This window comes from Erinaceus europaeus, chromosome 13 (genome assembly GCF_950295315.1).
Source record: "Erinaceus europaeus chromosome 13, mEriEur2.1, whole genome shotgun sequence".
Lineage (NCBI taxonomy): Eukaryota > Metazoa > Chordata > Mammalia > Eulipotyphla > Erinaceidae > Erinaceus > Erinaceus europaeus.
In genome coordinates, this window is record NC_080174.1 from 38,129,010 (window position 1) to 38,147,231 (window position 18,222).

Sequence of the window (18,222 nt, forward strand, 5' to 3'; positions counted from 1 at the left end):
CCATAGAGTATATTGTCCAGCCTCCCTTCGGAGGATGGAATATTCTCTACCATTGTTGATCCAGTTGAGGGTAAGGTCCTATGGGGGCCCACAAAGGGGTGATAGGAATGATTGGTAACAACGGAGAGAGGGATTTATTCGAGGTCTAGGCTCCCCGAATAGGGCCCAGCTGATGGGGTGGCTTGATAGTGACTAAAGAGTCATCATTAAAGTATGCCAGTTTCTTGCCCTTATTCAACTTTTGCAGTTCTTACTTTGATGAGGTTAGAGCATGGAAACTCTTATCAGTGTTCCTTCTCTTCTGAAATCCTGCCTCTTCTTCATCTGTGCTGGTGGAGAGGAGAGGTATGAGGTACTGAAGACCCTGGAGATCTAAAGAAAGTGTCTTCCCTACTTTTGAAACTTAATCAGGCTTGCCTCTCCCTATTCGGCCATCAGGTCAGATTTGGTTGTCAGTCTCTCAAAGTCAGTCCACACTTCCTGTCCTTGAAGAAAGATGGTGACAGAAAGGCGTTCTGTACTGGTCAGAGAAGGGAACATATGTTAGAGCAGGGACTGCCCTGCTCAGTCAGGGTCACCCCATGTATCACCAGAACATTTGGGACAGTTGTTTTACTGTTAGCAGTAAACATTTAAGGAGAAATACTTGTTATGTGCTCAGCCTGGGTAAGTAACCTAAGTTCCCCAAGTTGCTTATTTTTTATTTTTTTTTGTACATTCTCGACTATACAGTTGACCTAAACCAATATGTGGGGGCTATGGGTGCCAATCTCTCATGAAGAGAATTCACAAGTAACTTTTGGCTTCCCCAAAACTTAACTACTCATAGTTATTTATTAATTTTTTTAACCAGAGCACTGCTCAGCTCTGGTTTATGGTGGTGCAGGGGATTGAACCTAGACTTTAGAGCCTCAGGCATGGGAGTCTGTTTGCATAACCATTATGCTATCTACCCCTGCCCAATATAGTTATTTTGTTTACCAGAACACTGCTAACCTCTGATTAATGGTAGTGTGGGGGCTTGAACTTGAGACTTCGAAGCATCAAGTCTGAGAGTCTGTTTGAACAACCATTATACTGTCTCCCCTACCCTATACATAGCTTTTTAATGGCAAGTCTTGTTGATAACAGTACACTTGAGGAACACTTTTTTGCATATTGTATGTGTTACTTGCTGTATTTTATAGTCGTCTAAAGAAAATATTAAGAAAATCACAAAGAAAATACATTTATGGTACCACATTGTATTTATTGTCAATATAATTTTATAGTGCCTGTATGAGTGGACATACACAGTTAAAATTTGTGTTGTTCAGGTGTTATGGAAATATCCACGGAACAGCTCCAAGTGTTACAGCTCAAGAATGGTACAGCTTCAGGTATTACAGCTCAAGGGTGTTTCAGCTCCAGGTGTAGCAGATCCAAAGAACCGAGTCTGAGGTGGAAACCCTTGGAGGGCAGGGAGATATTTTATTACACAGGTAGAATCTAGCAGAGGCCTGCCACTCCAGACTACTTGCCTAATTTAGAAAGCCACTTATATACCCTTCAAGGCAGGCATGGGGTGCTTTGATTGGTTACAGGTTGGTTTTGGAAAAGATACATTTTGATTGGTTACAAGGTGTTTACAAGGTGCACCAATCAGGTTCAAGGGTAATATGCAAATGGTGGATTGGCTGCATTATAAGTTATCAAGGTACAGGTAAGACAAAGGGTGAGGTGGATTGGCCACATACCACATCCAATCTGGGCTGCCAAGATACAAGTGTATACAATTCGGTTAGAGAAAAGATCCAACCTGATTGGTTACATTTCTAGTCCCCTAGTTTTGCTGAAATGCAGGAACAGTGACCCGCCTGCCTGTCCTCCACAGAACGGGAACATTTTATTTCACAGGGGTATAGAAAAAGACTTTTATTTTTAATATTTTTATGTATGTATTACATATGAGAGTATTTTTGCAAGAGAGAGATGGAGATAGGGAAGGAGGGAAGTAGAGAGAGAAAGAGAGAAACTATAGAGAACCAGTACATGCAGCTCTAGGGACTGAACCAGGAACTTCAGACATGCAAGACTGATGCTCTACTTGTTAAGCTATTTCCCTGGTCACTGTTGCATTGTAATTTTATAAGAGAGAAAGAGACCAGAACACCACTCAACTCTGGCATATATGGCACCAAGGAATAAATTTAGGACCTTATGCATACAAGTCCTGTAGTCTAACTGCGGAGTATCAGTAACTGCTGTCTCTCTATAATTTACTTAACACTTATTCTGTGCCAGACACTGTACCAAGCATTTGACTTGCAGTATCTTTCATTTATTTAATTTCACTGTCTCTTCTATATGATGCGGAACGTAATATAGTTATTCCATGGGTTATAAGGTAATATTTGTCAAATACCTGGCATATTGTGTTCATGAAGTAAAATATTAAATACAGACAGTCTCCCAACAAGGCAAGGGCACTGTTAATGCCTCCACTGAATGCTACACAAATTGAGGTCGAGCGTAGGAAAGTGGCTCATGGGAGATTGGGGTAGAGATGTAAGACAGTGAGTATCAGACTTTTAAGTCTATTTATAATTCCTTTAAACTTAATAAATACTAGTGCATTAGCCACTAACTACTAAGCTACTAATAAATACTAGTGTATTAGCCACTAACTACTGGGCATGAGGAGTACCCAAAAATAACATTACAAATGTGTTTTGTAGGGGCCAGGTGGTGGTGCACTTGGCTGAGCCACATGCTACAATGCACAAGGATCCAGGTTCAAGTTCCCAGTCCCCCCACCTGCAGGGGGAAAGCTTTGCAAGTGGTGAAGGAGGGCTGTAGGTCTCTCTGTCTCTCTATCTGCCCCTTCCTCTCAATTTCTCCAAATATCCAAAAAATAAAGGTAATAAAACTTCAAATATGTTTTATATATAAAAATGAAAAGCAACCCTGAATGAAAACCTATTGGATAAAGGTGATACAGACTCTCGGTTATAATGAGGTACTAGAAATGTAATGTGAGCTTGATGACTATAGTTAACTCTGCTAGATGGTATACTTGAAAGTGGTTATAAGTGTAGATCCTAAGAGTTCTCGTCATTAGAAGGGAAATCTTTTCTTCTGTTTCTTTATGGGGTGATGGATATTAATAACCTCACTATGGTAATCATTCCACTACACATACAAGTCAGATAATGATGCTGTAGACCTTAAACTTATACAATGTCATATGTTAATGGTAGCTCAGTAAAACTGGGGAGGAGAGCTAAAACAAGAAAAATCAACCTGTGTCTATCCTCAAGTAACTGTCTCCAGCAGGACAGTATTTACTCAAGTGACTATAATTAAGACCAAATCTCTAGTGCTAGAAGAGATTAAATCCTTCAGATGTCTTAGGGGTAAGGAGGAAGATACCTTTGTCAGGGGTGTGTGTGTGTGTGGGGGGGGTCCAGGAAGATTTCAGGGTGGTGCCTACATAATTTAACTACTCCTGGAGACTTTTTTTTCCTTTTCATTTTTTATTTCTGATAGAGAGTGAGACAGAGTAAGGAGAAATACTTATGGCACTGCAGGTAGCTACTGGGGGATTGAATGTGGTTCTTCACACATACAGGGTACACCACTACCTTTTAAAGCATACTGGGTTGGAGAAACTGCAGCATCTTACATGTTCGATGTCCTCAGTACACTCCACAACACTATATTATAAAGAGAAAAAAGACTGGGTATCTGATTGCAGTAGCCACAGCAAGTGCTCAATAACAGGTTGCTAGTAGCTGGCTATCTTATAGGACAGTGAGGATACAGAACATCACTGCAGAAAGTTCTGTCACTCAGCCCTGGTGCATGTAAATGCTATGCATGCTCAGTAAGAACTTACTGTTATTGTTATCACTGGTTTCCTATCCCACTTTAGAACCCCAAGGCTGGGAAGGATTGAGAGACCCTTTGGCCTTAGTGGGGATGGACAGGTCACTCCAACATTAAAAGACAAAATAAAATAATACATACACACACATACACAGCACTCACTTCGGCAGCACATATACTTAAATTGAAATGATACAGAGAAGATAGCATGGCCCCTGCACATATATATCAATACATATCTGTCTCCATCTTGGTTGCTGACCTGTGCCACCATCACAGCAGTCTCCCCAATAGCTAGGAGGTCTTGCTCACTCTCCCCTTGCTTGGCTCTACCCAAAATGTTAGAAAGTCCATGATTTGATTCCACCCAATGCCCCACCTCCCCACCTCCATCCCCTTTGCCTATTTCTGTTTATCTCCCATTCTGTTTTTTAAAAAATTTTATTTATTTATTTATTCATTCCCTTTTGTTGCCCTTGTTGTTTTATTGTTGTAGTTATTATTGTTGTTATTGATGTCATCATTGTTGGATATGACAGAGAAATTGAGAGAGGAGGGGAAGACAGAGAGGGAGAGAAAGATAGACACCTGCAGACCTGCTTCACTGCCTGTGAAGCGATTCCCCTGCAGGTGGGGAGCCAGGGGCTTGAATCGGGATCTTTACGCCGTCCCATTCAGTTTTTGGCATCTGGAATATCCTTGTTCAGCTTCTGAGGTTCCTGCTGCCCTGGAGGTGGGGGTTGCAGGGGGAGGGGAGTAGAGCTCCCCCAGCTGTCCCAGCTGCCATTAGAGGTGCTAGCTGCCTGCCCCCCCCCCCCCAACAGGGTGGAGATGATGGATGTGATGGGGTCAGTGAGCAGCGTGCCCACTCTTAAAGCACCTATATCTGGGTGCCAAACATGCTGTTTACACTTGGCTTGGCCTCAGGACCTGGCCCAGTGCCCATGAGGGTTGGTCGCTCTGGCACCCCTGGTTACAAAGGCTGGTATAGATCCCCACCTGGTCAGAACACCAGTAGCCATTCCTGGGCTGCATTTTGGGGACCAGGGGGCATATCTACTGCCAGGAACCACAGTGCAGTACCGAGTCCTAGCTATAGTTGGGTCCTGGGTGCAATGTGGGGACGTGACCTGGGCAGGTGTAGGCAAAGTACAAACTGGGGGTTGGGGGTTGGTGCTGGGAGGTGGGCAGAGGATACTGTGGGTGGTTCAGGTTGCCAGAGAAGCTCAAAGTTAACTTCCAGTATCATACACCCTTTCTCCTTCTTTCGGACTCCTCCCTCATCAGCTAGGCGGTACATAGGACAGGCATGCACTGAGATGTGACAGCTGAGATCATGTAGCCAGTCTGGGGTAATCAGGAACTCTTAACTTGATTAACCTTAGTTGCTTTTTTTCAGTTCTCTCCCTCCCCATGGAAATTCTGAGTACTGTAACCCCTGGACACTTTACTAAGAAGGAGGGTTTAACATTCTAGCCCTTCCACTCATTCTACCTGTGAACCTGGGCAAACCTCTCTGAGCCCCAGGTTCCTCATTTAAGGAATGGAGAGAATTATACCTTATTGTTACACCTTACTGCATTTGTGAGGGTTAGATAACTGGCCTCCTGATTATTCCAAGAGTATGCCTGCCCTGGGGCCTTTACAGCTTCTGTTCTTTGTTATCTTACTTGTCAAATCTTTGTGTCACCTTTTATCATGTCCAATGTAAAATAACAGCTCCACCCAGATATTCTGTCCTCCCTCACCTTGTTATACTTTTAATACTTGCCACTGAACAAATATTACCTTATGATCTGTCTGGGATCAAGTATAATGTCAGTTTCATGAAGGTCAAGAAAGTACATGGCTTTACCACACCTGCTCACATGGGAACTATAGGTTATTTTCCTTTCTCCATCCCAATACTTTCTGATATCTAGTAGTCACTACTTATCGAGAACTTAATATGTACCAGTCCTCGAGCTGAAGTATTCAGTCAGGTTCCTTGAATTTCATGAGCTTCTCTTGTCAAGTCCATAATAGAGAGGGGAGGTTTGCCCAGGCCATCATAGCTGGCAGTTGACAGAGCCAGACGTCCAACCATGTTAGTCCTACTCCAGAGTTCACACTGTGCTACCTTCAGTACTAGGTTAACAAGATCAGAGCCTTTACCCAGACTCAAGCCCAGAATCCATATGACTGAATTGGATGGAACATGGGGGTGAGGGGGTCATAAAACTTTGGTGGTGGCTGCAGTGAGGAATTATTTTCCTATAATCTTAAAATCTTGTATACCACTAAGTAAAAATGTCAAAAAATTAAAAATAGGGGAAAAAAAGAATGAATCAGATTTGGGGTGACTTTTCAAGTCACCTCCTGTCCTCTTGTCATTAGTTATTTCTGACTGTTCCCAATGATCCAAAATGATAGTTACCCTTATGATAGTTACCCTTATTCTCTGGAGAGCCTTAGAGATTACTCCAAGACCCCAGACATTGGGCAAGAAACACAGGGTAGTATACCCAGGTCCCAAGCTGTCCCTGACCAGCCCTGGGGTGCTTGAGGGCAGGTGGACAGGATGTTTGCTTCAGACTGCAGGCATTCCTGGTCTGAGGTGACAAGCAGCTAGAGATTTACTATTTCCGGTAACCTGAGTCCCTGCCAAAGACATGCACCCTTGCTTGGCAGCCCTGCCTGCCTTTTCAATGGCTGGGACAGTCTGGCTAGACTTAGGACAGGTTAGAGAAACCAGCTCTAAGTTTTGAATGTTCACACAGTGGTCTCAGGCTGACATACATCCAGCCTAATGGCATCCTTATCTGTGTGGCTCCTGACCCTGGTCCTGGGGGACCCCATCTCCATAGGTGGGGAAGGCCCTTGTTAGGAGTCAGGAGATCTAGGTGCTGTGTCTGTTTCTACTTATGGAGATGTTGGGAGACTTGGAACTGCCCTCTCTTCTCTGAGTACCTGTGTTGCTGTAAGCACACCACATATATGGTCCAGCTTATCCTTGTGACAGTGCTAAGGAGAGGGGCCCTCAAATCAAACTGAAAGAGGTTAAGTCTCTTTACCACAGATGGGATTTGAACTCAGGGTCTTCAAAACTGGCTGGTCCTCATTGGTGCCTTTACTTCTTTTCTTGGTCTCAATTTTTTTCCTTTTTTTTAAAAATCATGCTCTTTATTTCTTTAAAACTTTTATTGCTTTAACATGGATTTGCAATACTGTAAGATTATAGGAGTACAATTCTACACCTGTATAAATATGTATAAAAGTCACTATACCCATTGCCAGAGTTCCTGTGCCATTATATCAAAGAGCCACCCCCTCTATGCTCTCTGATAACTACCAGAGTCTCCACAGAGTCCAAGAGTCAGTTTGGAATCATTACTATGTTTTGCAAGTTTGTTTGTTTTAGTTACCATATTACACATATACTACCTGGCAGTTGTCTTTCACTTCCTCATTTATTTCATGAAGAATAGTCACCCTGAGTTCTATCAATTTTATCCTAAAAGGCACAATGTCATCTTTTTTTGGTGCCAGAGTAGTAGTAGTCCACTAAGTATGTATGCCATAGCATCTTTTTTTTTTTTTAAATTGATTTAACAATGATTGACATAGGATAAGAGGGGTTACAATTCCACATAATTTCCACCACCAGAGTTCTGCATCCCATCCCCTCCATTGGAAGCTTTCCGTTCTTTATCTCTCTGGGAGCATGGATCCAGGATCGTTATGGGGGTCTGACTTCTGTAATTGCTTCTCCATTATACATGGGTGTCAGCAGGTTGATCAGCCTGTTCTGTCTTTCCCTAGTGGGGTAGAGGTCTAGAGAGATGGAGTTCCAGGACACATTTGGTGAAGTCATCTGTCCAGTGAAATCAGATTGGCATCATGGTAGCATCTGCAAGTTGGTGCTTGAAAAGCATTATGATATAAAGCAGAACAAATTGTTCAGCAATCAGGAATCTAAAGGTAAGACTATAGCAGATGAGATTTGGGGGTCTTTATTTTGGAAAAGGCTAATAGGTCTATTTTAGGTATATTCCAAGGGGCCTATGACTGTGCAAATTTTGGTGCAATTACAGACTGTGCTAATTTTTGTGCAATTACAGAAGTCAGCCCTACAGTTAATATGCAGGTGGGCCAAAGGCATTGTCTGGGGAGTGCCATAGCATCTTTATCCAGTGATTTGTTAATAGTATTTGGGTTGATTTCATATTTTGGTTATTGCACTGCTATGAATATAGGGAGTGTGAGTATCCTTTCAAATTAGTGTTTCTGTTTCCTTCTGATTAAAGCCTGGGAGTGGTATTGCAGGATCATAAGACAGTACTATCCTGAGGGATGTTCTGACAGGGGAGCGCAGCTACTCTTATACCCTCAACTGAAGACTGGGGAAGTCTGGGGATTCGAAGATTCAGGGAAGATCTTTGACCGAGTGTGCAGCTTTGGGAGGGTCACACATAGAGTAGTGAGAGAGGAAGGTTATACCAGCCCAGTCAGCCAGATCAGCTGAATCAATCTTGGCAGTCAATGGGGTGACAGATGTCACCACCAGATTACCCTCAGATAGCTCCATTTTTATTTTCTTTTTTTCATCATCTCCTGGACTTCACTGCTCTTGGTTGACCTCTCTTTCTTTCTTTCTTTCTTTCTTTCTTTCTTTCTTTCTTTCTTTCTTTCTCTCTTTCTCTCTTTCTCTCTTTCTCCCTTCCTTCCTTCCTTCCCTCCTTCCCTCCTTCCCTCCTTCCTTCCTTTCTTCCTTTCTTTTTATTTATAAAATGGAAATATTGACAAGACTATAGGATGAAGGTTACATTTCCACACAGTGCCCATCCCCAGAGCTCCATATCCAATCCCCTTCCTTTGATAGCTTCCCTATTCTTTATCCCTCTGGAAGCATGGACCCAGAATCATTCTGGGGTGCAGAAGGTGGAAGGTCTGTCTTCTGTAATTGTTTCTCTGCTGAACATGGGTGTTGGCAAGTCAATCCATACTCTCTGGGTTGACTTTTTGAGTTAGAGTGAGGCAAAGACTGAGGCAGAAAGAGAGAGAGGGAGAGGGAGAGAGAGGGAGAGACAGAGAGGCAGATAGATCACAGCACCAAATCTTCCTTCATTGCAGTGGGGGGCCAGACTTGAACCTGGGTCTTGCACGTGACAAGCAGCATGCTGTCCAGATTAGCTGTTTTGCCAACCCCATTCTCTTTTTTTTTTTTTCTCTTAAAGATACCTCTGGGGAGTTGGGTGGTAGCACAGCGGGTTAAGCGCACATGGCGCGAAACGCAAGGACTGGTGTAAGGATCTCGGTTCGAGCCCCCCAGCTCCCCACCTGCAGGGGAGTCACTTCACAGGTGGTGAAGCACGTCTGCAGGTATCTCTCTTTCTCTCCCCTTCTCTGTCTTCCCCTCCTCTCTTCATTTCTCTTTGTCCTTTCCAACAATGACAACAATAATAGTAACAACAACACTGATGAACAGCAAGGGCAACAAAAGGGAAAATAAATAAGTAAATATTAAAAAGAAAAAAGGATACCTCTGTACTGTTTTCCATGGAGTTGCATCCCTATGGGTTTGTATTGTCAACAGTAATGTGCCAGAGTTCCTTGTCTTCCACATACTTGCCAGCACTTGTTTCCAATCTTTCTTTTTCCAAGTTGTATTTTGTTCATTACCTGTAAAAGGGAGGGTTTCGATGAGACACAGCTAAGACAAGCCACTGTGGTCTACGTGGTACCAGGGATTGAACATAGAATGTCAAGCATACATAAAGTCCAACGCTCTGCCAGTTGAGATATTTCCCCAGTGACTAGTGTGGTAGACTAGTCTTACTAGTGTGAGGTATTGTGTCATTATAGTTTTAGTTTTAATTTCACTAATAACAAGTGGTTTTGAATATGTTTCCTATTTCTGTCAGCTATCTGTATGTCTTCTTTGGAGAAGCATCTCTTCAGATCTTTTGGGAATTTCTGATGAGTGAGGGACTGTGGGCTAGGCCATTCCTTCCAGCTCTGACAGCTCACTACCCAGAAATCTGCTAGATCTTTTGCAGGAAGGTTTCTTTTGCGCCTTCCTTGGTCTTTATGATAGCAGAGCAGGACTTATTCTCCTCAGGGGTGTTCTTTTATTTATTTATTTATTTATTTAATTTATTTATAAAATAGAAAATATCGATAAAACCATAGGGTAAGAGGGGTAAAATTCCACACATTTCCCACCACCATATCTCATATCTCATCCCATATCTCATCCCCTCTACTGGAAGCTTTCCTATTCTTTATCCCTCTGGGAGTATGGACCCAGGATTGTTATGGAGTGCAGAAGGTGGGAGGTCTGGCTTCTGTTATTGCTTCTTCGCTGAACATGGATGTTGGCAGGTTGATCCATACTCCCAGTGGTGTTCTAAGAATTCAGTCTCTGGAGGAGTTGGGCTACAGCGCAGTGGGTTAAGCACACATGGTGCAAGTGCAAGGACTGGCTGAAGGATCCTGGTTCGAGCCCTGGCTCCTCACCTGCAGGGGCATCACTTCACAGATGGTGAAGCAGGTCTGCAGGTGTCTATCTTTCACTCCCCCTCTCTGTCTTCCCCTCCTCTCTCCATTTCTCTCTGTCCTATCTAACAACAACGACATCAATAACAATAATAATAACTACAACAACAATAAAAACCAAGGGCAACAAAAGAAAAATAAATAAATATATATAAAAAAAGAATTCAGTCTCTGGGCACAAGGGCGCCTGGATGAATGGAGGTCAGATGAGAAGTAACACTTTTACCTAGGAAGTGCTAGGTACTAAGCTAAACTCTTAGGTTGTTCTGCTAAATCTTTACAGCAGTCTTATGAAAGTGACCATGTTTTTAATCTTTTTTTTTTCTTACTGCTCCAGGCCAACTTTTTCAGATGGAAAGAATTTAGGAGATAGGGGTGGGTGGGCAGCTAGGAATGTTTCAGTGGCTATGCTAGAGAATTTTATTTGAATGCATGTGCCAGAGTGATGCTCTACCTCTCTCTCGTGCTAGCAAATATGTCTTTAAAAGATAGGGAAAGTCACCATGGCAGCGAAGCTTCCCCCAATATAGTATGTACTGGGTTCAAACCTGAGTCCCACTCATGACAGACCAAACACCTTCCCAGGTGTGACATTTTGTCCCCCACCCCCACTTTTGTTGGAAGGGAGAGACACTGCAGCACCAAAGTTCCCTGCACCATAGTCTCCTAGGTGATGTACCAAGGGTTCAAATTTGCGTCACCTACATGGCAAAGCAGGCACCTTCCCAGGTGAGCCTTTGCTGGTCTTTCATTTAAACTTTTTTTTTTTTTATTAGACCGAGACAGAGAAATTGAGAGGGGAAGGGGAGATAGAGAGGGAGAGAAACAGAGACACCCACAGCCCTGCTTCACCACTCGTGAAGATTTCCCCCTGCAAGTGGGGAACAGGGACTTGAACCTGGGTCCTTGCACACTGCAAAGACCCAGGTGCACCACCACCTGGCCCCCAAAATACTATTTTTTATATTTTATTTTTAAAATTTATTTATTTTGGATGAAGTGAAAATGAGAGAGGAAAAGGAGATAGAGAAAAAATACCCCCCCAATAAATTTTTTAGAAAAAATAAAATAGAGAGCGTTAACCCACAGCACTGTTTCACCACTTGAGAAGCTTCTTCCTTGCCAGGTCCTTGAATATAGTAACATGTGTGCACTATCAGCAGAGCTACCATCAGGCCCTCCAAAATATATTTTAAAAAAGTAGTTGTCTGCCCCTCCCAAACCATGGATGTGCCTCAGAAATTTGAATACCTCTACCTTCAAGCTACATGTCCCAGACTGTTTCTGATAGCCGGAAGTGGGCCAGGAATGCTTTGTTAAACTGCTTTTTCATGTTTGTTTTGGAAAATATAGTCAGTTGTAATTGTGGGTGTATTGGGAGTTCAGAGGAGCAAGAGCCACATGGGCTGTGACAGACTAGAGAGGACTGGCCTTGAGCTGGAAGAGGAGCTGAAGGGGCTGATGTAGCCTGGCTTAGGGCCAGACAAGACAGCTTGAAGCCTTCAAAAGTTTTCTCACAGATCTACATCCAGGCTGTATGTACTAGAGAAAGCACAAGACCTCTCTTAGAATCCTATGTCTGCTCAGCCTTGTCTTCATCCCCAGCAGGGTCTCTGCAGCAACCTAGCAGTTTAGCCCACAGACCTTTGCTTTAGCTCCTCCACCCAGAACTCAGACTTCCCAGGAAACTGGGTAAAGGGTTGTGGGTTAAGGTGAGGCATGGAGGCTTACGTCTTTGCCAGTGGGCCAAGCAGGCCCAGTAACCTTGGGATTTGAGCAGTTGGCAGCACAAGGTCTGAGATGACCCCAGCTAGCTTGCTGCCTCCTGCTACTGCTCTTGCTGTAGTCTCTGGTCTTGAGGGTCAGAAGTGACTTTCTGTCTCCCCCTGCCTTAAGGCTGTCTAAACCAGCCTTACCAGCTAATGTCAGTAGCTGTTGAGCTTTGATCCAGAGCCAGCACTGGGCACTGCCCTCCTCTCTGCCACATCTTCCTATCATCCTCCATGGCCATGGCTCTGGCTCTGGGAGGCATTGGGGCTGATACTGGGGGACATGTCCACATCCTTAGTTCCTTTGATCCCACTAGTGGAAGAAATAGGAGTCAATGTCTTGGTGGAAGATAAAACAGATTCAGAAAGACCCTATGACTTTCTTTAAGTCGTACAGCTACTTAGGGATTGAATTCAGGCTCCTGACACCCAGCTCAGTCTTGGGGGTTCTGGGATATCAGGATTTGGGTGGAGGGGTTGAAGTAAAGATCTCTGATGGAGGCTTTGGGATTCTTAAGTTTGATTACCAGCTTGGCCACTGAATAGCTGTACAACCTCAAGCAAACTCCATATCAATTGGAGTGGAACTTTCATTTCCTTGCTTATGAAAGAAGGCAATAACAGTATTTATTTCTTGGAACTATTGAACAAATTAAATAAGCTAATCAGTTGATGAACTTAGCATATGGCTTGGCATGTGCTGAGAGTAAGTAGGGCTGCCTGTATTATCAAAAAGTGTTAGCGATCTACGCACCTCGCACTGTGGGTGTTTCCATAGACATTACAGATGCTGTCTATAGGTATTTATATCAGTCAGTAAATATTTAGCTGGTATCTACTAGTATTCCAGTGGTTGTAAAAAGAGCAGGTACAAAGCAGATAAGATTTGTCCCTGCTTACATTCTACCTCACACTGTGACTGGGGAGACAAGACTTGGTCTTATACAAAGAGACTTCTAAGCATTTTTATACACACTAGTGTTTATCCATATTTTTCAGTGACAGAGCAGGAGCCAAGATCTAGCTCTTCTGAGCATCTTAAACAATATTGCCCAGAATGCGCAGTGGCACTGAGGACTTCCTGGAGGAGGCTGCACTTGGCTGTATCCAACAGGGCCTGCAGTGTTGGTAACAGCATGGGATGTACTCACCAGGTTGGGCAACAACAATTTCAGGAAGGTCTTGCTGAGGTCAAGGTTTCTTGTATCCCTGGGATGAGACCCAGCCAGGTCTTTAAACACCCATGTGGTCCAGAATAGCCCCCATTGTCTTTACCTGCTGCTGTTGCTGAAGGTGGGGTTGGGGTACCTAGAAGGTTCTGGAGGGAGCCTGATCATGGAGGTGGGGAGCATGAGAGCTCTAGCCGCTTCCCTACTTACTGTGGGTAGTGTTTCTGTGAAGACTTTTCTATTTGGCTGCTATGCAGAAAAGGCCCACCTTGTGGGAAGGGTGGAGCTCTGAGCACTGAGTGAGCATGAGCAATGTGCAGCTGAGGGGGGAACTGGTGGGTAAGGAACTCCCAGAAGGGCCTCAAATGCCCAGTGAAGGTACTCCTTTGTGCAACAGACATGTGTATGAATTGCCTCACTGCCTTTTCCCCTACCCATGTAGAAGAGCCTGACCAGTTCCCCTGTCCCGGGCCTCCTGGCACCCTCTTCTGCTCTGGCTATTTTAGACCCTGGCTGTGTTCAGGCTTGGGGGTGGGGGGTGGGACTAGATGATCCTGTCCAGGCCAAGGATGTTGGGGCTGCTCCTGGGCTGCCATTTACTCTCCTGGATTTTTTGTCATCCCACTCTCTGCCCCTGAGTTTGGTTTTGGAAACAAACTCTGTGGGACAAGAGCAAAGAAAGGCTCGTAACAGGCAGCCCCTGCTTTCAGGATCAGGAGTAGCTGTGCTTCTTCTAAGCAACTGATTTGTTTGTACCTCATGGGACAGGAAATCCAGGGCCTGGTTAGGTTTCCTTTTTCCCATTGGACAGCTCAGAGCCAAGTGAGCTGAGCCTTTTCCAGACATCCAGAATTTGATATGTGTTATTTGCTTATTTCTATTTTTTAGATTTATTTATTGAGCAAGGGAAATGAGGAGGGAAGTGGCAGAGAGAAACAGAGCATTTATTCTAGTACATGCATTGTTGGGGATAAAGCTCAGGACCTGAGAATCCAACTCTATAGCCACTGCGCCACCTCCCAGGCTCCTAGTCTGAGCTTTTTTTGAATCTAGGTACTTGCCTTACTCCAGGCTCTCTGTCTGTTTGTCTCCCTCTGTCCTTCCAGGGGCTTAGTTAATTTTCTCTTGCTCTTAAGTACACATCTTTGGAAGCTGCTTTGAATCTTCTGTAATGGGTTGGCAAGGAGGTAAAAATAGATGAGGGTGTTGATGATAGCCCTCTGATGGGCAGCTTGCAGCCTGTCTACCCCTCAGAATCCAGTTCTGACTGTGTCATTCCCTGCCCTGGCCCTGCCCTCTTGCTGGTGGCAGTCAGAACCTAGAATTTCATCATCTTAACATTTCAGGATTTCAGTGTTTAAAATGTCAAGGCCTAGCAAAATCTTTGGAGCCTTTCACTGGAGGACGTTCAAACTTCTTATTACCAACCAAAGTAATAGTAAATGAAAGTAATAGTAATAATCACAACAAACACTTCTAGGGCCTTTGCCTTATGCAAGTGCTCTTGACAATAGTTTACATTTGTATTTCAACACTGCAGCGGTCGGTTACTATTACTGTGAACTATCATGCCCATTTTACAGATGATGAAACAGAGTCATAGAGAGCTCCTCATGACCTCAAAACTCACCAGGGGCTGAAACAGCCAGATTCTGTGGAAGGTCAGAATATGAAATGAACAAAGTTGCATTTGTTTTCATTGAAATGAAAATTTTGGGGGAGGTGGCCCCAGCTCTAGCTGGCCTCCCTTCTCTCTGCTCACCTACCCTCAGCCTCTCTGAGGCTGCTGAGGACAGATTGGAAACCAGTGACCTAGGAGGTTACTTCCTCATTTGCAAGAATCTGGGCCCTGGGGAGAGGAATGGATTGTCCCAGGAAGAAGGATGAGCTGGAAACCTGTTCCTGCTCCTTCCTGCCTGGCCCACAGGGCCTAGAAGATCACTATCCCCCTCCTCATCTCCTACATCCCAGCAGGCTCTAGCTCCAGTTTCTGTTTTAAGCCATTGACCCTCCTTGAAACACTCAGCTACTCCCCTGTAAGTACTTTCTGCATGTCCTGGGTGTGTGTGTGTGGGGGGTGGGAAGTGTCAGGCACTGGGCCTGAGCCACCCTGTCTGCCCTCTCCGACAGGACTTATCATTGGAGAGAAAGCAGGCTGATATCCAGGGAGGGAAGGGGCAACTCCTGACAGGGCTTCCTCAGATGCTAAGGAGTCACTCTGAAGAGTGCATGAACCATTCCTGGCTCTAGCTAGAGGAAGCTACGGTAAAACCATGCATGTATAAAGGCCCAGCCCCACCAAATAAGCAAACAAACACAAGCCAGTCCAAATTTTTCACAAACCCTCTGATTGTGGAGATGGGTAGAGGACGGGAAGGGGGCTAAGTTGTATCTTACATCTAGGACCTTACTAAGGCAGAGCTAGTTGGTAGTTAAAGGAAAGGCAGTCTTTTGGGATGGCTAATCCCAGAATATGTTTTGTGGAACCCAGGTTAAACCCACTTGGGAAACCCTAAGTAGTTACTCCTTACTTCATCATATTTGAGGGACTTGGAACTTAGAGAAGTGGCTTTGTTTAACCAGCCATTGCTGGATGTGTGTGTCTTCTGGGACCACCCCCCACTCCTAACCCCACCCCCCATACCTGTTCCTGTCCAGAGCTCCTGTGCCCTGAAGTGGACATGCATCACTCAGAGGCTGTGGTGCTCTGAAGAGAAGGGACCCTCCCATTTATTTCCAGCTCTGCCATCTCATTGTCCAGTCTTATGTTGTGAGCTGGAGCCTGCCTGCTCCTGCCTCCCCCTCCAGGAAGCAGATGAGGAAAGCCCTGAGGTGTAAGGGGAACTGGCCTCCTTGGTCATTGCTCTTGGACTACCATTCCAACCTGTTTTTTTTTTTTTCCTATTGTTGATGCCTGCAGAAGCAAGCCAGAATGTAGTTACAGAGGCCCAACTGCCTGGCTGCCATGCACTAGGACCTGCTCTGGCCCCATCTTGCTTCAGAGACCCCTACTTGCTCCCTGAGGTGCTCTGTTGGATAATGGACAACTCTCCTGCCTCTGCTTCTCCCCTAAATGGACCTCCTAGATATGAAAATGCAGGTGGCAGGGATGATGGGAACAGGGTTTCAGTAGAACTGTATTCCTGGACTAGGACCAGGGGTTTGTTTTCAAGTCTGAACTGTTCTAGTGCTATGATTGCAGGCAAGTCATCTAAGCCTCAGTCCTTTCACTTTTTTTTTTTTTTTTTGCCTCCAGGGTTATTGCTGAGGCTTGGTACTGGCACTATGAATCCATTGCTCATGGCAGCCTTTTTTTTTTTTTTTCCTTTTAATTTTATTGGATAGAACAGAGAGAGATTGAGAGGGGAAGAGGAGATAGAGAAGAAGACAGAGACAGCTGCAGACCTGTTTCACTGCTTGTGAAGTGGACCTCCTGCAGGTGGGCAGTGAGGGCTTGAATCCGGATCCTTGTATGGGTCCTTGTGCTTCATACTATGTGTGCTTAACTGGGTGCTCTACCACCCACCCCATTCCTTTTACTTATAAAGCCTGTTCATTCACTGTTAGTAAATGTTACATTGACTATCTGCTGTGTGCCAGGTCCCAGAGGTGTTGTAATGAGCAAAATGAACAGAGGGACACTTTGTGAATGAAGGGACTTTGTGAAGTCTCCGTGAAGTCTAGCATGCTAGTAGAGGAGACAGATGGTAAACATATAAATATAGGTCAGGCTGTGGGTGTTAAGATGCTTGCAAATAGGGTAAGAGAAGCGACAGAGAGCTGTGTGTGACAGATTCTGGATCTGGCATATAGTGAGGCTAGGTCTTAGCAAAGATGTCATTTGAGCAGAAACTAGAGAAAGTGTAGGAACAAGAATAACTGAGGACAGTGTCTCAGCAAGTGCACAGGCCCTGAAATAGGACGGTATTTGGTATGTTTTGAGGATATTTATTTATTTATTTTGAAGATCTGTTCCCATTCCCCACCTGCAGGGGAAAGCTTTGTAAGTGGTAAAGCAGTGCTGCAGGTCTCTCTGCCTCTCTCCCTCTCTATCTCTGCTTTCCCTATTGATTTCTGGCTGTCTCTACCCAATAAATAAATAAATAAAGATAATTACTTTTTTTTTTTAAAAAAAGATCTATTCATATATTTATTAATGAGAGAGACAGAACTGGAGCATAACTCTGGCACATATGATCTTAGGGATAAAACTTAGGACCTCGGGAGTCCGGCTGTAGCGCAGTGGGTTAAGCGCAGGTGGCGCAAAGCACAAGGACTGGCATAAGGATCCCGGTTCGAACCCCGGCTCCCCACCTGCAGGGGAGTTGCTTCACAGGTGGTGAAGCAGGTCTGCAGGTGTCTATCTTTCTCTCCTCCTCTCTGTCTTCCCCTCCTCTCTCCATTTCTCTCTGTCCTATCCAACAACAACAACAATAATAACTACAACAATAAAACAACAAGGGCAACAAAAGGGAATAAATAAATTAAATAAATATTAAAAAAAAACAACTTAGGACCTCATGACTACAAGTCCAGTGCTCTAGTGAGGAGGTTCCCCTACTCCACTGACCTTTTTTCACCTGTGCAGCTCCACCACTCCTGACACTCTTCTTTTCCACTGCACTTTTCAAATTTCAAGTAGAGACAGAGAGACAGGCAGTGAGAGGGGAGACACCACAACACTGCTCCAACATTTATGATTTAAGTGCTCTTATTTGGTTCTAGGGCTTGAACCTGAGTCCTTATTGCATGGTAAGGTGTATACTCTCTGGTGTAAGCTATCTTTCAGCCCCTTGAGGACTAGTAATACAATAAATGTTCAGAGAGTGAAGAGAGCATGGCAGGTGAGTTGGGAGGGGTATATGTGTATCACATAGGAC

General features: G+C 44.4%; 1 protein-coding gene and 1 pseudogene across 2 annotated transcripts in view; both read left to right on the forward strand.

Annotated features, from left to right (window-relative positions):
- Window positions 1-18,222, forward strand: part of HSPG2 (heparan sulfate proteoglycan 2) — a 139,197-nt gene that overhangs the window by 19,037 nt on the left and 101,938 nt on the right. The gene's annotated exons all lie outside the window — the stretch shown is intronic.
- LOC132532521 (U6 spliceosomal RNA) lies at window positions 4,022-4,119 on the forward strand (annotated as a pseudogene).